Below are 13,319 nucleotides of genomic sequence, written 5' to 3' on the forward strand. Positions count from 1 at the left end.
TCAAAAAATTACATTTTTTACTTTGAGTCAATTCATCCGAGAATGAGATAAGTTTCTTCAAACAGCTATCGTGTTCAAAACTGAGAATAGTGATTCAATAATGATATAATTTGAAATGTATTTGAGTTGTACCAGTTCTGTCACGAATGTCATCGATCATCAAGTCGACACATACTACTTGCTTGCAGTTAACGTTTATAACTGATGTCTGGTCGTGCTCAGATTTTTATAACAGTGTCAAGAACAGTTCGATAAATTTTCTATAACTCATGCTGGGCACAATATAGTTATTTAATCTATCCAAATATTGTCTGTTCGAAACGTGATAACACAAACAAAAAAAACTGAAAAAAAGAGATAAAAACTGCATAGGAACGACCAATAAATCAAAAATGAAAAGAAAGTCAAGAGTATCAAAATATATAGAAATAATACACGTTTTTTTGTTTTATTTACATTATGAAAAACTAGATAAAAATAATTGTAAACGTCATTTTTTGTACATTTTTATATTTAAAGCTTTATTTAAGCTCTACCAGTCTCTCTCTCTCTATGTATCTATATATGTATATATTATATTTAATTGTTTATAATTTATTTATTTATTTATTTATTTAATTGACTAAATTATAACAATATAAATAATACGAGTTATTTCGTTTTTCTTAATTAAAATTTTGTGATTATTTATTTACGTTTTAAAAATCTGCATATCAATACTCTTATCATTCATTTTAATAGTCTGCATTTTGATCATGATGATTATATAAAACAAGAGATTGGAATATTACGTCAAAAATCAAAATTTGACTGTTGTTTTATAAAATTTAATATATTGTTAAAATAAAATTTCACGTTTTACGTTAAAAATCGCGAGCGTATAATTTTTTTTTACAATTTTTTAATTGCTTATTATGAATTATTAATTAATTTCTTTCAATAGTAGCTTAATTAATTATTTTAAAAACTATTATAAAATATGATAATATATATTTTCGATTATTTATATACAAAAACATTTACATTAAATGAACTTCGGAGATTTGTCATTAAAATTTAAGTACAAAACTCTGACAAGACAATAAACAATTTCTAAGTGTGTGACTGTGTATGTATTACCCGCGACCATTACAAGTGTTCTTTAGTTTTATTCATTAGCAAGCTCCTTTTTATACGATCATACGTATCTATAATTATCAATTTTTCATTTTCTGCTCATCGATTGAGATTTAAATTATTTACAGTATAAACTAAATTGAAAAACAACTCAAAATTGATACGTAGATAGTGTTAATACTACATATTAACTATATAGTATGTTAAACGATTATATGGTTTGAAATAATAAAGGAGAAATTCATAGATTTTTGCATTACATTAAATTATATCTCGAAAAAAATTCAAGAAGAGAATTTTTGAAGAATCTGACTTTAATCGAAAATCTGAGGACGTACTCTACATAAAGATTGAATATGTAAATACGTAGTTACTATATAGTTGAATTAAGTTGCATAAAGAAATTTTTAGATCTTGCACGATAGTTTGTACTTAATACGTATTTATTAAGAAATCTCGACTAGATATATGGTGTGATTTGATATGATAATCCATAAATTAACGTAAACTTTTAAAATCAAAGTTTTTAAAAAGATATTAACAGCGACAGATGTAAAAATATTTAGTCAGTAAGTGAAAGTATAATGTATTCTATTAAATATCAATATATAATTGCAAAATACAAAATTGACATAAGGACTATCGTATTATCACAACTTTCTGAAATGTAATCGAAAAAATCAGTCACAGGAATCAAGAACTGCAAATGTAATCAAAGTGAGTTTGTTCAGTTGAAATACTTGATATTTAAACCAATTACACCTATCCCTCGATTTACACGGAAGATATTTAGTAAATACACTATTAATCGCAAACTTATCTGGAACAGACAATACAAAACACTATCATACACCTATCCCTCGTTTTACACGGTACTTCTTTTACACGTTTTCGCTTTTACACGGTTTAAAAAATAAATGTAGAAAATAAACTGGCTATGATCAAAAGGAACATTTCCTGAGAAAAACGTGTAAATCGAATTTGTATCTTTTTGAATGTAAAACCGTGTAAATCGAAAAGTATGCAAAAAACGCATAACTTCGTTGTTTGTTAATTATGAATTTTTTCAATTTTTTAAAGGTACTGTACATAAATCAAACAAAAATATTGAAAGGAAAAAAATATTCTTTTATTAATTAAATACAAAGTACAAAGGAACAAAAAATAAAATCTGAAAGATTCATAAAAATGTAATGTAATTGTGCAATGTAATGTAATGTAATGTAAAAAATGTAATTAAAAATAACGTAATCGTTTGTTACTTATGAATATGAAAAATTAAAATTTTCTGGTTTAAAACTATGGCAATGAATGCAACTTCATGCGTATGGGGGAGTACCCTATATCGGTTTATCGGTTACTATTTGACGGATTCAAATAAAACTGTCACCTAGTATCCTAAATATCAACTATAACATATAATTAAGGTGGATTGGAATATAGATGTAGATTAGAGTTAAAAATTGTTCCTTTTGATCATAGCCAGTTTATTTTCTACATTTATTTTTTAAACCGTGTAAAAGCGAAAACGTGTAAAAGAAGTACCGTGTAAAACGAGGGATAGGTGTATTATTATTTTTTAATGCTAAATAGAATCGATAGGTAATGTATGCACTTGTATTATTCCTCTGATATGCCTACGAATGTCGATATTTTCTATTATTTGAAGCTACACTGCACGTTAAGATCACTATCTGTTTCACTTTCCCATTTTAGCTGCAAATTTAATTTTTTTAATCAAAGAGTTTTATGAAAAGTAAGTTTGACAAACGAATTGCAGAATTTGTTTTCAAAATTACCTTAGTTTACATACCTAAAATTTGTTTAAATTCGATTATAATCAAGAAATTTACAACTTAAATTTAAGAAATGATTAAAATCATTTTTTTAATTACTTGATTTTTCCACCTTTTTTTTTTAAAGTAAAATGATCTTTAAAGAATAAATTGCTTTTACAAATTGCACATTTCTAAGATGTATTTATTATGTTATTTATTTATATTGTATTGTATTCCCATTTGCCAATCCAAATGGGAAATCGTGACTGACCAGATAGCTTCAATACATTTTGACAAAAATCAATGCAACAACTATGTTTTTATTAAATTTTTTCAAACATTTTAATATTGCTTCTTATGGTCGAATTGACAGACAGTGCAGTTAGTGAGAGAGTTAAGAAAGAACCTTAAGCCAACCATCCATAAAACTACAATCGAATTCAAATTCAAATTTCTCAAAGTACAGTATTATGAAAAATTCTTACTGAGAAACCAAACAGGTGCTTATTTTATTTTAATTTTTTTGACGATACGAATAAATATTGTTTTGTCATCTACCTGAATTTTTTTCATATTTCTGATTATACAAAATGCAATTGATTTAATGCAAAATAAATGTATGTACAGTACATTTGTTTATCAATTCAATTTTCATTAAGTTTAACAATACTCTGTTTGTTTGGAATATTCGTTTTTGAAATAATCCAAGCAAAGAGATTGAATTGATAAACGAATATACAAATACATTTATTTATCACATTAAACATCATTCAAAATATTTAACAGTACAAAATTTACCTACGAACAAATATTTTTAGGGCAATGTGATATTGAAAATCGTTGCCCTAAAATTAAAATTCCTCTTATTTATTACGTTTATTTTGTTCCGTAAGTGACATAAATGACACAATAACAATTGGAAATGGTTGAAAAGAACTTATGAATAGGATTAGTATATTTTCGAAGATCAAAGCCGAGACGAATCGATTAGTGATAAAGAAAATAGCAGGGCAAATCTGGAACGGCTAATGTTTCATGTTGTTATTGGTTACATTTTACTCTTATTGTTTGTTTTATGCGATTTTAACGACAAAACAGGTATTATGGGGTCAAAAATATTTGTCTAAATTTAATTTAGACAAACCATATTTTGTAAACCGGATTGTAAACTGGGACGATACAACGTCTATAAGCTGCATCCAAAATTTCCTGTAATATTTTTTGTTTAGTTTTTATAATATAATGTTAATAATATGCTCTCTAAATGAAAAAATGTAAGATTTAATGATCGGCGATACAGTTCAAATTACAAAGTGCGCAATATTAGTACAAACTACATTCAGAATTATAAATAAAATAAAACTCGATTATCCGAACGTAATGAGATCAGAGGTTTTTTCTGATAAACGAAATTTTTGATAATCCAGACTTTTAGATAATTGCGTTTCTATGAAAATATAAATTTTTATTACCATAAGTTTGTATAAGCTAACATAAATTAATAAAAAAAAACTGCATAAATATAAATTTATTGCATACAAATTGAGAATAATGACAGGGAAAGATTAAAACTGGTGTTGAAAGTAAGACTAATTTAACGGTCTAAAGATCGCAGTGTTTCCTGCTAATGTTACAGACTTTGTACATTATTGCCTATTCAGATACGTTCACTGAATAATGAAACTTACTTACTGGAGAAGAAGACACAATTTAGGCACGAATAGAATAATTTAACATTTTAAAGGTAAAATACATCAGAAATCCTACATAAATGTTGTAATTAATTTATTCGATGTCTCGAGAAATTGATATGGAGTAAAAACCAAAACAAAGCAATATATGACCAATATATTATATTTTATATATTTATTCTATGCTTAGTATCCTATCTTAGCGATAACCACCGTTTTATACAAATATTATATAAAACTGGTTGAAATTTTGTTCTCTGTATTCGAGATTTTTTACTCTTCTTTAACCGGCTGTAAAGAATTCAAATAAAATTATGCACACTTTTAACTTGTAATGCAATGGGGTTTTCTACTGCAGTGGTAAACAGATTTATCTCAACATCTGTACCTTAGATTTTTCATCTTTCTTATGACTTTCTTTGAGATATTGAAAAACGAATCTACACAGACAATTTTTCAACGCATTATAGAAATCTGAACTTTCATAACAAATAGTAACTATTTGTAGTTTTGTATAAAATTCTTGAGTGAAACTTCTTAACTGATACCTCGCATCATACAGCTTTTATCACCAATCATTCCTAATTATGCTATCAAGTCTTTCTTTGGTTTTTGTAAGATGAACTTTCCGATTTTGGAAGTTATACATTATCGTTTAAGTGGTCTGTTTAATGAATAATATCAACAATAGTACAGTGCTGTATATTTGTTTATTTTTCAAAAAAAGTATACAGTTTTTTTCGTAGCTAAATAAAGAACATGCTACCAATCAGTAATTACTTTTCTTACGACACTATACACTGTAAAGTGTACCATATCGGTTAAACGCTCCTATATTGGGACTATCCAGTTTAATCAAGACGCATAATATGCATTTATAATATAATTAATTTTTAATATAACCGAAATTTATACTTTCCGGAACAATCTAACGGCCTATCGGCAAGGCCGTAGTAGTGAAGGCATGTAGTGAAAATAAGTTCGAGGCATTATATCTGTTGTGATTTGGCCGGGCTTGGAAAACATAGACAAACTGCTTTAAAAGTTGTATAATAAAAGAATGAGTTCAAAAGATTACATAAATTTAATGAAAAAAGTATTTCTACTGATCGGAGAAAGTATTGGAAGTAAAGATTAGGTGCATCAAAAAAATAATGCATACATGCATCTAAAGAATGGATTAAAATTAGAGATATTGAACTACTTTAGACTGTCCAGCACCAAGTCTAGATCTGAACATTTGGGTAATTATGGTTAAAGATGTATATTCAGAGATTCCAGACGGGGTCGATATAGATCCCTTGGGATCAATGGAGTTCAAGAGATCAATTAGGAATCGGATGAAAAATCAGATATCTATTGTAATTTTCGAGAATTAAAGATGATATAATAACAATCATGTGGGAAAATCATTATTGATTTAATAATTTACTTCATATATTTCGTAAAATTTTGGAAAATAAAAATTTTCAGGAGGGTGATTGAAAAGAATATTTTTTATATGGGGTCGATGCAAGAAAAAGGTTGGGAACCCCTAAGGTATATGGAGGAAGAAACAATATTAGTGTCAAAGATTTAACAAGTGCAATAATGAATGAGTGGAAGTCATTAACAGTTGAAATTCGTCAAAAATTAGTTGATAGCATGTCTAATCTTATTATTAAACTTTCGGAAGGTAGTGGAAAGAAATTAACGTACTAATTGTTACATTTGTAAACTTTATGGTAACTGACTGTAACATTTTGCAAATGATTAAATAATTTTTCTTTATTGTTTTATATCCAATAAAATAAATGACTTATTATTTATATATAATATACTTATTATATTACTTAAATGTGTATACATTTAAATCAATTAAACAGTATTTAAAAAATACTTTAATTAATTATTAACATATTACACAGCGTCAATAATTATAGTGACTGTATTTGTAAAATGGTTTTGTAAATAACAAAAATGCATTTATTCCTATGAACACGTAAACATAATTGGGCTGCAATTAAAAACAATGTAGACCTATAAATTTGCATTGTCGTCCGTCCGTTTGTCTGTCTGTCTTTTCTTAATCTCAAGAACAGAGTTAAATAAATGAAATTTAAGAACAGATATGGAAACCTTCGGAAAACCCAGATTAACTATATACAAACTACCGGGCCAAGCTATGTCATGTGATTTGAATTCAAACATTTTCCCCCGAAATGAGTTAGATAGATGACTGGCATGACGCTATTACTAACAGGAAAAGTATGATGAATGGGGGAAAGACACTACTAATTTGAGGTGAAGAGCATATATTTTAAATTAAATAAATTTAAAAAATATGATTAAAATTGCCCGGCATTGTAAAGATGTCACGATAAATAATTGCTCGTTCATATTAATATTCATATTAAAATACATCTAGAAGATTTTACAGTTACATTTTTCGACGCAAATTATTACGAAAATATTTAAATCGTTGTAAAATATAATAAATGGTAATAGTGATAAAGATGCAGGTTAAGTACGATAATGGTGACACAACCTCATTTGGTCAGAAAATTTAACAAAAATAATTATAAAATTCAATTTAAATTAAAAATGTAGTAAATTTATACAAGTACCAATTTTTATAATTTTTAATACACAACTTAATTAAAACAACCATTAATTCATTAAGTTAAATTAATTGGAAAAATTCTTAAAGTATAGATCTGATAATCCAATTGCTAAATATAAAATTAATTATTCTTTTGCTTATTTAAAATTTTAATTAGTTTACTTTATTTAAGACCATTAACATAGAGCAAGTAACTTAATGTTTTCTTCTGTTAAAAATTCAGCATGAGTTTTATTCCTGAATTGCAAATGTAATCATTTGATTATAGGTTAGTGAATTAAACAATTTTGAGTGGACTGGGCAATGAACTCTTCAATTTTTATAATGAATCTGCATGCTTCTTTTTATTATTCAAATCGATATAAAAATAAACGATGCTGTTCTAATAGTTATTTGTAAATTTAAAATTCACTTAATTAAAATTACTTAATAATTTATTGAGTTCTATTTATATAGTTTGAAATGTTAGATGATCTTTTCCACGAGAGTCTCATTACGTTTTATTATTATTAATTTTAATTCTTTCTATCTTTTCGAAATTAAAAGGAAATTTACTTCGAAAACAATCCTCATACCGGTACTCCAATATCCAATATCACTTCCTAAGCCTTTTAAATTTCCGGTACTCCATACGAAAATTAACAACTAATTAACTAACGTTTTCGATCGCCTCCGCGATCTTCGTCAGGTTTTATCGACGGTTTTGAAATAGAATGCAAAAAGAATTATTTCAAAATTCAAACGATCGAACTTCTCCCGCGTGCAATAATTGCGAATGATCTAACATGCAATTAATCTCCCTGAATTTTGAAATAATTCTTTTTGCATTCTATTTCAAAACCGTCGATAAAACCTGACGAAGATCGCGGAGGCGATCGAAAACGTTAGTTAATTAGTTGTTAATTTTCGTATGGAGTACCGGAAATTTAAAAGACTTAGGAAGTGATATTGGAAATTTACTTCACTCAATTAATGGTTTGGCAGGCCCAGAATGGAGTGGAACCCAAGAGCTGATAAAGATTTCTGAGAATCCGAACCGGATGTTCTCATCTGCACGTTGCTTCTGTCATTCGACCACTGCATAAAATGCCAATAATAAAAGTGTCAAGTTGAAAAATATTACATATTCTGTTTTTCTCTGACATTTTATATTATTTCATTTTTCTAAATGAAAAATATGTATACTAGTCACACGACATCTCAGCGGCAAATTTAGATATTCCGGGAGCATAAACGGAACATTATATTCTGTAATGGAAACGTCCATTAAGCTGGGTATTAACATGAGCCATTTCGCCCGCTAAGCCAGCATATAAGCACGTGACTTCCAAACGATTCGCACTGTTGATGTTCACTACACTTCACTCGTATGCTATTTGGCGGAGAAAGGAATACATGAAAAATGGATGACGCGACGCGATTATCTTAGCGATATAGAGTGGCAGATACAAAGAGAGAGCTACAGGGCTTAAACCTCCCAATAACAAAAAAAAGTTAAAATTTATTTGTTCGAACTTCAAAATGCTGCTTTTGTAAACATGTTACGATGGCAAATTTGGTTTATTCGACCGTACGCGATACGATCGTATTGAATACGGTCGGATATTTATTAACTTTTCAAATATTTTTTATTTTTGAGTTAGCTCTCCCATTAGATAGGGAAACCGTGGCTGGTTGTAACATTTTCTAAAACTTTTTACCATACGGAAGTGAATATTAGCTTTTTTTAAGAAACCTTAGTTGCCAATTGGTTTGTATTGTTTTGCACTTCTAAAAACACAAATTTCTTCTTGAAAAAATGACCTCCAGTATATTATATAGTTAGACGATAATATTATTTCTAAGTTCTACAATTATCGTTACGATTATCTCTTTTATATGTTCATTGTTATGAGGATTATTTGTTAAGATTTTAACCTTCTACAACTTTGAGTCAATTTTAAAAATAATATTTGTTAAATAAATTGAAATAGCTTTCTTATATAAAGTGCCTTCACTGGGATCTTAGCTTATAATATACGCTACGCAAATCGGAGAAACATAATATTTTAAATATAGTTAGAATTTACCATTGGATTTAGCACATTTTGGAAGTAAATTTCTCAAATATGAAAAACTTTCTTCATTTGCATTTACTAAAACATTATTAATTCGGCATTTGTATCATCGTTATTCGGACACAGCGATATTAGCCTATGTACTGAAAATATTCTATCATAAAATATTGATTCTATTTGTTGTTTAGGTTTTTAAAAACGTTTCAAAAAATATAGTTTAAGAAATGTTAACTTAAATTATACTTAATTACATTAAATTTGAATCTTTCACATTATTTATACAGTATATAATATTGAAGATTTTCTAAGAAACAGTTTACTATCATATATACTGTACTTGATTTTTCCAGGACAGACATTATAGCTCTTTACACCGGTAGATATTACTCTAGATAACTGAAAAAATGTTTAATTCCAAATTGAGAATACAGTGGATAAGTGATATTCAGCAAAGTAATGGATGTAACTAACTTAAAAAATATCGGTTAATGTTTCCTATGGTTCCAAAATGACGGCTCGTCTCTGATTCCAGCAAACAGAAGAAAAGAAACAGTGGGGACGCACGTTCTAACCTAACCTAACCTATTCTAATAAATTACCATAATTATTACTAACAAAATTATTAGAATAGGTTAGGTTAGGTTAGGTTAGAACGTGCGTCCCCACTGTTTCTTTTCTTCTGTTTGCTGGAATCAGAGACGAGCCGCCATTTTAGAATCATAGGTAACATTAACCAAAATATCACAGGCATAACTCTTCTTTAAGTATTCAAGAGTGAAATGAATACACTGCATCCAACGATCTCTCTTCGACGGTCTCCAAACTTTTCGTTACAAAGCAAATATGCCACATCAGTTTCATTAGCAAGCTTCATCACATGTTAGTTTTCTTGCTCAGCTTATAGATTTAATCGAATCGAATTCCTAGGGTTTTTCGATCCTAGGAATCTTTCGAGGATGGTCTGTTCAGATACGTCGGGCCACGTTCTTCACTACCCGGCAATTTCAATGTGAGATAGCCAAATCCATAATCCTTGCATTTTTGATAATAACTGATCATAATCACAAATAATTATCAAATATGCTTGGATTTAATCAAAATATTTGGTGAAATATTTCAAGACTATGTTAAAATGCAGCTAGACCAAGTATTTTATAATATGAAATATTTGGTCTAGCTGCGTTTTAACATAGTCTTGAAATATTTCACTATATACTATTATTATTACAATATATTACACCAGTTATACTTTCGCAGAGCGATTTGAAAACGTCTTAGTTGTGGAAGCTCTGAGTAGCCACTTAGTTCACATACAGATAAACCTGCTTATAAAAAGTTTCTTGCAGATATATGTATATTTGAAATATAAAATCATTGAAATATCTTAAACATTTTGATTATAAGAAAAAGGAGATGTTTCTTTTATTTCAGATATGTTCGTGTATCGATTTTAATAATAACGCAACTTGTTTATTTCAGTAACATAATGAAATAAGTACCACTGGAGTGTGCGTCTTTATTCATCTTATTTCTGTACTTCAGTTGTTTGTCATTCGTATATTATTTCGTAACAAGAATTTCACAATTCGCGTAATACAAGTATTTAAAGTGAAATTTCAGCGCTTTCTATCTTCGATTTTTATACACAAATGAAAACAAAATTGAATCTTTCCCAATACACCTAATTAATTATTAATAGCAAAATTGTAATTGTTCAGAAAAATTTGGTTTTAACCACTAATTTAAACAAACAAATAATTATTTTCGATCGCTTTATAGATGATGTATTTTTCTAATATCTAAATATATTAGTAATGAATTCAGTGGACGTTTGTTTTCCCTAAACTAATAATACACGTCTTTTCTCTATCAAATTTTCTTTTTTATTCCTTTACCACAATCTCTAACATTATAATCGTTTTCAATACAATAAGCTTATAGCTTTGTGGATAATGTGATTTACAAAGTGCCAAAGTAATTTACAAAACGTTGACTTATTGAACTCTTTCGCTGTTAATCCCCTACAGCCGTTAGCATGTAAATTTGCGTAAATTTACACTATGCTTATTGTTTTACTCATTCTTGAAATAGGTTAAATACGAAATTTCAAGACGAAACTCGATGTCAAGTTGGAAGCTTTTTCTTGTAAAGGGCTGCTATTCTTTTAAAACTTAGAACAATTTTTAAAAATTTCATTTATAGTAATAATTTTTTAGAGACAGATTTGCATTTTAATGAATATTTGATAGAAAAATGATAATCACAAAACAACTCATAAATAATATAAAAACAATGAAAACCCAGAAGAATAGGTATGTCAGCAATTTTTTCGATAAGTCTGGAAGTGACAGTTATGATTATCAAACTCTCAAATAAAAATAAAATACATTTATTTGAAAACATTTTAATATTTTAATATTTAAAATGTTACGTTCATTGATTAAACAATGAAACTGGAATTAGTTTTATAATTAAAAATTATAATTAGTTGCCTCAGTACAATTATAAAATTTAATTTAAAAATTAATCGATGAGTATATATCTTACTCGTGAATGAGAAAAATTATTCTTCAGCTGAAAAAAAATGTAAGTAATAAATTCATATTTGATTATTTTTCATTTTTTTTGTTCTGTTTTTTGTAAAATGTAAAATATTTTTATATACAATTTATCATTATAAATTACTGTAATAATGAAATTTCAGAATTTATTATTACATGTTAAGTTTTAGACGTTTTCTATAGTAAGTTTTCTAAGAAGAAATAGCAATATTATTTTTAAGGTTCGCTGATAATATTGTTGTATTTTTATATAAAAAACTAATTAAATGCTGGAAAAAATCCAAAGAGTAAATTAAAAAATTACTGAATAAAAATGAATTTGAATAAGATCAAATCAAACTATCCACTAAAATAGAGGAATATAACGAAAAGTGAACTGAATTAATATCGTATGAAATTATAAGAAAATGAATTAATTTACATTCCAAGGGAAGAATTAATTTATCTCTAATAGAAATAATATAGAAATATTAAAAGAAAAATAATGATAAAAGCAACCTTCTGAAAACCGAAAATTCGTGCCCATAGTGACAGAGTGGTTAACATTACCGAATACTTATCATGGGTTAGAGCTGGAATGGCGAACATTCCCAATGGGCTGGCTGCGTAGAGTTATCTGAGTTTTCTTTTTAAAACTCGAAAATTGTCTAATACCTATATAGGTATTAGAATTCTCCCAGAGAAGTCTTCCCGGAGGTACTTGGCAGATCGCCCATGTGTTGCCTTATCTCATCAATCAAATCAAATCAAATCATAAAAAATTAAGAAGGAAAAATCAATTACATAAATGAAAAATGTTGTCCAAAAGCAATGTGATTAATCTTCCTTCATAGTTTTAAGCATTAGCACTGTCAATAAAATAATGCTAATATGTTTCATGTCTACTGTAACTGCCAGCAGAGGAGTACGAATAAAAAACAAATAAATAAGCAAAGCGATTTTAAAAATGGAGAATCCTGTAAGATTTTCGACACAGTTACGGTTCGTACAGTCTATCTGAAAATTTAAGACCAATGTTTTAATAAAAATATTATCAGTAAAATCTGGCAATCAACAATGGATTATTTAGTAGTGACTCTTAATGAATAAGTTTCATCAATTTATGATTAGACTATTATAGCGTTATTAGTGTTTCGAATTGAGAAGCTATTGTGCATTATTTTTGCACATGAACGTTGGAAACGTTCTAGAAAAATTTATTCTGAAGTACGAATTTCAATTGAAATAAGAGAGAAAGAATAATTATATAAAATCGAATATAAATAATACGATATATAAAATATAGATAGCAACATTATTTTTCACCAAAAATAATTTCATAATAAATTTACCACAAATATTTTTTCATGTAATGTTGTACTATAGTAACGGCACAATGTGGTAGTCAATATTGTCGATTCATTAGTACCACCTGTATTGATATTATTTTAATTTATAAATTAGCCTAAAACTTTTCAGATACTAATGCTTTACATTTTGTTCTCAATTGTTGGCGAGTCTGATCCACAATACAG

The sequence above is a fragment of the Centruroides vittatus genome, unplaced genomic scaffold, assembly GCF_030686945.1.
Source record: "Centruroides vittatus isolate TY-2023 unplaced genomic scaffold, ASM3068694v2 contig_970, whole genome shotgun sequence".
Lineage (NCBI taxonomy): Eukaryota > Metazoa > Arthropoda > Arachnida > Scorpiones > Buthidae > Centruroides > Centruroides vittatus.